The 8,006-nt window shown below is 45.4% G+C and overlaps 2 non-coding genes across 2 annotated transcripts; one reads left to right on the forward strand and one right to left on the reverse strand.

The window, feature by feature from the left end:
- Window positions 1-6,642: 6,642 nt before the first annotated feature.
- trnas-gcu (transfer RNA serine (anticodon GCU)) lies at window positions 6,643-6,724 on the reverse strand. The gene has a single exon. It is a non-coding gene; the product is annotated as a tRNA-Ser (tRNA).
- An 880-nt stretch (window positions 6,725-7,604) lies between these two features.
- On the forward strand, window positions 7,605-7,696 carry trnar-ucg (transfer RNA arginine (anticodon UCG)). Its single transcript is given in 2 exon segments — window positions 7,605-7,641; window positions 7,661-7,696. It is a non-coding gene; the product is annotated as a tRNA-Arg (tRNA).
- Window positions 7,697-8,006: the final 310 nt, after the last annotated feature.

Genomic DNA, 8,006 nt, shown 5'->3' on the forward strand with positions numbered 1-8,006 from the left:
GCGTGATACCCTTCATATTTAATCACTCCATCCCTCTCCTCTTATGACCATCTCCAACGGAATCCCACCATGTGCATCTTCAATTCACGCCCCCCCCCCCCTTCCCAGCCACTTTCTGTTCTCCGCGGGACTCCTTTGTCTATTCGACCCTCCCCAAAGATCGCCCTCCTGGCGCTTATGCTTGCAAGCGGAGCAAGTGCTACACCTGCCCCTATACCTCCTCCCTCAGGGCCTTAAACAGTCCTTCCAGGTGAGGTGGGATGTACCTCACAGAAACTTCGCGCATTGTAACTGTTCATCCATGCTCTTGTGCTAATTATAATAATCAATTCGACTTCAGCTTCGCCCTTTGCATTTTAATATCGATACTTAAAACATCGCCCAGGTACCGACCGAAGCGCCTCTTCAATGATCCCAGTGAAGCTGCCTCACCCACGTTCCCTGGCCTCATTCCTGATGCTCAGCGCCTTCTAAATATTTGCCCGCTCAGCCTGAACCTGCGCCACTCATTTTGGACACACCGACGCAACATTCCAATAGCTTTCATCCCCATTCGTCTACTTTCAAAGGCATAAACACTCAGCCTGGCCAAATTCATAATTCTGACCCTCGAGACCAAGTAACATCCTCATAAAACCTTTCTACACAACGTCCAGTCTAATCATTTTATTCCAACAACAGAGTGAGCAAAACTCTCTTGTTTCAGTTACTGAGGAAGATTGTGAGAAAAAGAGAGGCCTGATGATGATGGGCCATTGTACGGGTGGAAATGGTCGTGGGCGAGAGCACATCACACACTGGGTTCAACATTACAGTATGGGGTTTGATCCTGCGTATGTATGCCCGCCCTCCCTCAATATCTATTATATTCCTGTATGCACATCCCAGAGTCCAACATGGGCACTCTGCTGATGTGGGGGAGTTTATCCTGTGAACGGTCATTTTCCACAGGGAATTTTGCCATTATATTCCTAGGAACTCAGCTGGTATCTGCAGCTGTCGTGGGGCTTCTTTACACATGGAGATAGTTTCCTCAAAATTCAGCTCAATACTTATTCAAAGGGTGGCTGCGTAATTCCATAAGGAGAGATGGGAAGAGATAATATGACGGCCACTTGAAAGGGGCGTGGTTAAAGGAGCTGGTGCAGATCACAAACACAGGCTGGTTCTGCTTTGTTTGAATGGGCTGTACTTGCGTGATTACATTCATTCAAATTGATTATAAATTCCTTCCCCAGGACGCAGCCCATTGCCACAGTGGATCCACTTAAGATCTTTCTTCATGCATTTTGAATTTCTTGCGGCCTATTGTACAGTGTAGCTTTCACAGGTCATTTCCCAATCAGAATGAGATATATTGTCCCTGACCTGTCTGTGGTGAAAGTATTTGCGGCTGCAGTACTTACCGATGTGGTGTTTGTTACAGGAAGTTGTCAGACTAAGAAAGATGGCATCAGCATGGGAAAGACAGAGACAACATCTGGTGACAAGTCACAAGAACACTGAGCACCAGGGAGACACGAGACACTCCAGATACGGAAACCCGGATCAAAAATAACATATTGATGCAAGACGTCAGCGTGTCAGGCAACTACAGTGTCTGGGGGAATGGACGGTGAATATTTTGTGTCCAGGCCTCTTCCCCAAGCCTTTGAACAACCAATATAAATGAGACTAAGGTAAAAGAGGGACGATGGGCTGGGGTAGGCGTGAATTCCCTCTTGGATATTGCTGCTGCCCAGCCCTGTTCACTTTATCATCCTGAATGTAAATCCTCCAACCCTTCCCTCCAGGTCCTGTGTTCCGAGTTTACGACCCCGGGACTTTGTGATATGGTGCAACTCAAACTACCTGCGTCTCAATGTCACCAGACCAAGAGATGGTGGTGGACTTTAGGAGATCTAGGCCTCATATGGAGCCAGTGATCATTAATGGAGAATGTGTGGAGCAGGTTAAGACCTACAAGTATCTGGGAGTACAGTTGGACGAGAAGCTAGACTGGACTGCCAACACAGATGCCTTGTGCAGGAAGGCACAGAGTCGACTGTACTTCCTTAGAAGGTTGGCGTCATTCAATGTCTGCAGTGAGATGCTGAAGATGTTCTATAGGTCAGTTGTTGAGAGCGCCCCTCTTCTTTGTGGTGGCGTGTGGGGAGGAAGCATTAAGAAGAAGGACGCCTCACGTCTTAATAAGCTGATAAGGAAGGCGGGCTCTGTCGTGGCAAAGTACTGGAGAGTTTTAACATCGTGAGCTGAGCGAAGGGCGCTGAGTAGGCTACGGTCAATTATGGAAAACCCTGAACATCCTCTACATAGCACCATCCAGAGACAGAGAAGCAGTTTCAGCGACAGGTTACTGTCGATGCAATGCTCCTCAGACAGGATGAAGAGGTCAATACTCCCCAACTGCCATTAGGCTTTACAATTCAACTGCCAGGACTTAAGAACTTTTTTTAAAGCTATTATTAAAGCTTTTTGAGTTAGTGATTTAGATGCATATCATATTATTACTGAGTAAGTATTGTATGTAATGAGTTTTTGCTACAACAAGTGTATGGGGACATTGGAAAAAAATGTTGAATTTCCCCATGGGGATGAATAAAGTATCTATCTATCTATCTATCTATCTATCTATCTATCTATCACTCCTTCACTTTAGACAGGAACATAATTAAAACAGGTGCAGCTGTCGGCCATTCAGCCCCTCAAGCCTGTCCTGATAGTCGGATACTATCCATGGATCTTTACCATTTCTCAACTTCTCTCCTGTTTCAGGCCCCCATTGCTCTAAATCACCAGTCTTTGAAAATGTATCCCCTTCTTTATTATGTACAGCCATTGATCTAATCTCAGCAAACTCTAAGGTAGAGAATTCTAGATATTCCACTCTTTTCCACGAGAGGAAATTGCGATATACTTCAGTTGGTCAATCGGCCCCATTATGTCCGCTTCTTGAAAGCTCTATTGCAAGTGGATGCATATCCCTTGGGTGGGTTTACGTGGAGATTACCCGGAATCCTCGTGATCACAGATATTTAACCCGGATGTTCCAGTTTCCTCCAACATCCCCAAAATATGTGTGTGATTTCCGGTTTGTTTTATGTGTCGCTTTTAAATGCAGTGTGAGCGGTAGACTGTGCATGAGAACAAGTGGGGAATGTAAGGGGAATATGAAGGCCTGGGCATATTTAGTTTTAAAATAGACCTTGATGGCTGGCAAGGAGTTAGTAGGTTGAAGAGCCTATTTTCGTGTTGTGTATTTTCTCTGCCTCCCTCTGAACATCGACCCGGCTGTGTCCTCTCAGGTTCTGTCTGGTTCAAATAGGTCAACCCTCACTCTGTATCTTCTCGCCTTTCGTTATAAGAGCACACCTTTGATCCAGGAATTCGCTGAGGTGATAGGTTCTGGATAGTCAACGTGCACGTATTCTCTCTTAAATAGGGAATTCAGAACCGTACATAGTGGTCGAGGTGTGGTTGTGTTAATACTCTGCACAGTTGTATTTCTAACCTCCAGCCCTGTTGTAATAAATACCACAGTGTTATTTGCTGCGTTTAAAGTTTGATGCACCATCATACTAATTTTTCTATATCTCACACGCAAGGACATCTCAATCCCTTTGAATTTCACTTCTGTGTGATATTCTCCACTTGATGCTTCTTCCCTCACATTTTCAATCACTAACCTGCATGTGCAGACTTTTCATTTGCTCTTTATATCTATCAGTACGCAAGTTCAAATTTGCGCATTGGCAACCGGCCCTCTCACCTCCTTTCAGGTTATCAGCAAACTCTCTAAGTCATGCTTACAAGTGGAAATACAGACGATGTCCGTGTCGGGTACTGACTAACCGAGAAGTGACGAAACCCGAGCGCGAGGCCGTGTCGAAATAACATCGAACGAGGAATGACCCAAGCTTTTATCGATTTAAGAAACTGGGCAGATCGAAATGGCCCGTGGTCGGAGTCGCAGGCGATGGATTGTTCGGCTCTGCTCACTTCTCCGCGGCTGAGCTCGTCTCTGTGCTGGCCTAAGGCTGTGACCTGCAACTGGTGGATTCTTGTCCGGCAGCAGTGATGCCTGACTTTGTGACTTTTCGTTATGAATACTGTTTTCGTGCTTTTATTTTTGAACGATCTCTCTCTCTCTCCTCTCTCTCTCTCCTCTCTCTCTCTCTCTCTCCTCTCCTCTCTCTCTCTCTCCTCTCTCTCTCTCCTCTCTCTCTCTCTCTCTCTCCCTCTCTCTCTCTCTCTCTCTCTCTCTCTCTCTCTCTCTCTCCTCTCCTCTCTCTCTCTTCCTCCTCTCTCTCTCTCTCTCTCTCTCTCTCTCTCTCCACACTGCGTGTTTGACTGTCCTCTTTTGTTTTAATGAGTTTCATTAGGTTTCTTTACCGCCTGCACGGAGACGAATCCCAAGGCTGTATAAAGTCTGCACACTCTGATAATAAATTAAAGGACAGACGCAGAGAGCGAAAAAAGCGAAACTATTCGCCATCGCTTGTTTTGTCGACATTTACGCCAACCTTCTTGCCCCCAAGATACTGTGGAGGCATTAGTAGTGATCCTTCGACAAGCACAGTATTTTCGAATAGTATTGGAACTCAGTGTTTGGGACGATGTTGCAGTCCTTTATTAACAATGAAGTTTTGCGGCACTTCGAGGCACATCATAAAATAGGCCAAACTCAGCACGATTTCCTCAAGGAGCAATCTAGCCTGACAAATTGTTTGGAATTCATTGAGGAAATAACAGGCAGAATAAAACAAAGGAAATACACTAAATTTTGCTTACTGGAATTTCAGTACTCGTTGTCAAAGCGCAGCGCACACGTCTGATAAACAAAAGATAAACGCCCCTCATGATGCAGCAGAGATACAGCCATAGATCGACGAATGGCTGTCTGGGTGGAGGCAAACAGTGAGAATAAAGAGGACTTGGCTTTCGGTTTACTAGTCGGTATTAGGGCTGCACCTTTTCCACAGTATATGTCAGTAATCGGGATGACGTAATTGGTGGCTTTGCGGCAAAATCTGAGGAAAATCCAAATATCGGTTGAAAGGTCGGTGGTCTTGGGAAAGCAGAAAGTGTGCGGAAGACCTTGGACAGATGACGAGACGGGCAATGAAGTGGCAGAAGGAGTATACCGCAGGGAATTGTACGGAAATGAACTTACCTCGAAGTAATCTAGATGAATGACTATCCTCTAATCGGGACAAATCGGCAAAGAAGAGGTGTAACCGGAGTTTGGAGACTTAGTGCGGATTCTCTAAAGTCTCTTGCCAGTTTGAGACAGCAGTGAGGAAGGTAAATGCAATGTCAGCGTTTATTCCAAGAGAAATAGAAAATTAAAAAAAAACAAATGTGTAATGCTGAGCCTTTGTTAGGTTTCGGTGAGACCGCAGTTTGAATATGGTGAACGGTTTTCGTCCCTTATCTAAACCGGATGTGCCGGCAAAGGTCGGAGTCCAGAGGGCGGTCACGTAATTGATGCCAGGAAGAGAAGAGTTATATATGAGGATTATTTTTAGGACCCTGGGCCTTGGTCGCTGGAATGTGGAAGAATGAGACCGGGATCTCATTGAAATCAATCGAATATTATCAGACTGAATTAGAATGGACATGGAGAGGATTTTCATGTAGTGCTAGACTCGATGGCCAGCGGGCACAAACTCAAATAAGGGCATCCAATTAGAAAAGGGACAAGAAGCAAATTCTGTAGTCAGAAAGTTATGGTTTTGTGGAATTTACTGCCACGGAAAGCCGTGAAGGCAAGTAATTGGGTACATTTAAAGTGGAGGTTGAAGAAGTGGACAGGTAGTAAGGGAGTCAACTGTGTCGAGGAGAAGGCAGGGGAATGGAGTTAGAGAGGAGTGATATGTATGACCATAAGACCATAAGACATAGGAGCAGAATTAGGCCATCTGGCCCATCGAGTCTGCTCCGCCATTCAATCGTGGCTGATCCTTTTTTTTTCTCTATTCTCATGACCTCCAGTTCCAGCCCTCTCCCCGTAACCTTTGGTGTATGTCCAATTAAAAACTTATCAATCTCTGCCTTAAATACACCCAACGACCTGGCCTCCACAACTGGATGTGACAATGAATTTCACAAATTCACTACCCTTTGTCTAACGTCATTTCTCTCCAACTCTGTTTTGAAAGGGCACCCCTCTATCCTGACGTTTGTGCCCTCCTGTCCTAGATTCTCCCACCATGGGCATCCCCCTTTCCACATCACTCTGTCTAGTCCTTCCAATATTCGAATAGTTTCAATGAGATTCCCCTCTCATCCTTCTAAATTCCGGCGAGTACAGTCCCAGAGACATCAATCATCCTTGTGAAAGTCCTCTAGACTCTCTCCAATGCTAGCGCATATTTTTTAAACTGAGGGACCCAAAACTGTTCACAATACCCAAGGTGAGGCCTCAGCCGTGATGGAATGGCTGAGATCGGTGAGTCGAATAGCCTAATTTCGCTCCTATATCTTGTGGTATCGTGGCCAAATTTGGTGAGAAATTAATGATGAATATTGCTTTTCATGATTCGCGTAACAAATCGGTCTGGCGTCCCCTGTGACTAAATCTGGATGTTTTAAAGTGACAGTTTTAAAGGTGGTCCCCCCCCCCCCGATAAATATCGGAGACGACGAGGGTGGGATTCGAACCCACGCGTGCAGAGCACAATGGATTAGCAGTCCATCGCCTTAACCTCTCGGCCACCTCGTCTGCTCTTCTCTCTCTTGTGTTCCGAAATTCTGTATTTATTCACAGCATTGAAAACTTCTGCTTAATGTCCACATATTTCCATGCAGATTCTCTGCCGATTGCTTTGCTCGGCCGTGCTTACCAGGAATCCATGGAGGTGGATAAGGACAGTTTAGAGAGATTTGTGCCAACCACAGGAAACATTGAAATAGGCATTTTATGGACATTAGACGCTATGGACCTGCTGTGGCATAAGTATCCATTCCCTGCTCTGTAACTCAGAGAAACTGTTTTAAGTTGAAAAATGAGATAAATTTATGTTGAATTAAATAAAATTTCAGTAACGTTGCTATCATTTTGCTCGATTTCAAGTAAACCGATACTATAGGAATTTGCCATCTGGTTCGACAATGATGATTTTCCGTGTACTGGGCAAATGCAATAACCCGATGGCTACCACATAGGACGCGCTGAAGGCAACGTCCGCATCTACGCAGCCGCAGATCGGAACATCCTAACGCTGAACCGACACAAACACATGGCCGCCCGGTTCTGGAATACCAAAACAACGGCTGAAATAGCTAAAAAGAAATCGGGTTCCCTGTCAATAATGTATTCAATGTGGTGGACCATTGTCACTGTTTCCAATCCCAGAATATAACGCCGCTGCAAAAGACAGTGGTGTGTGTCTTTGACAATTCCTTTCTGTATGACAGAAATGGAATATTGAACAACCCAAAGCAGGAATGCATGGAGAGATATTGACACAACAGTGGTCGAATGCTCACCTGGGATGAAATCACAGCAAGCGAGTACTTTTAGCTCCGTCAAGAAATCTTTTTACAGGTGGAAACTCCTTGCAGCAGTCAGCATGTTCCCCTTGGCCTTGCTCACAGACTACGGCCGTGTGGCCTAATGGATAAGGCGTCTGACTTCGGTGCTTGACTGGTCGAAGTTATTAGAAGATCGTAGGTTCGAGTCCTGCCACGGTCGTTTTGCCAACTGGCGGATTCGGTTCCATTCTGTCTCTCACTACCTGCAACATGGTTGTCTCAATTCCGTGTGGGAATTAATCGGAATACTCCACCCTCGGGGAAAACGTAATGCTTCGTGTTTCGTTGTACGCAACATATAATATTACGTGTCTAGTCTGTGCAGTATTTCTGCAGACACTTTCATAAACAATTTGCTGGAGCTTCTCGGACCTTCAGGAGGAGCTGCTGCTGGGAAGGTGAAGTTTATTTCACATTCAGCTCCGTCTCCGAGCAGATCTTATCGGCAAGAATTCACACACACAGAACTG

This window comes from Hemitrygon akajei, unplaced genomic scaffold (genome assembly GCF_048418815.1).
Source record: "Hemitrygon akajei unplaced genomic scaffold, sHemAka1.3 Scf000041, whole genome shotgun sequence".
Classification (NCBI taxonomy): Eukaryota; Metazoa; Chordata; class Chondrichthyes; order Myliobatiformes; family Dasyatidae; genus Hemitrygon; species Hemitrygon akajei.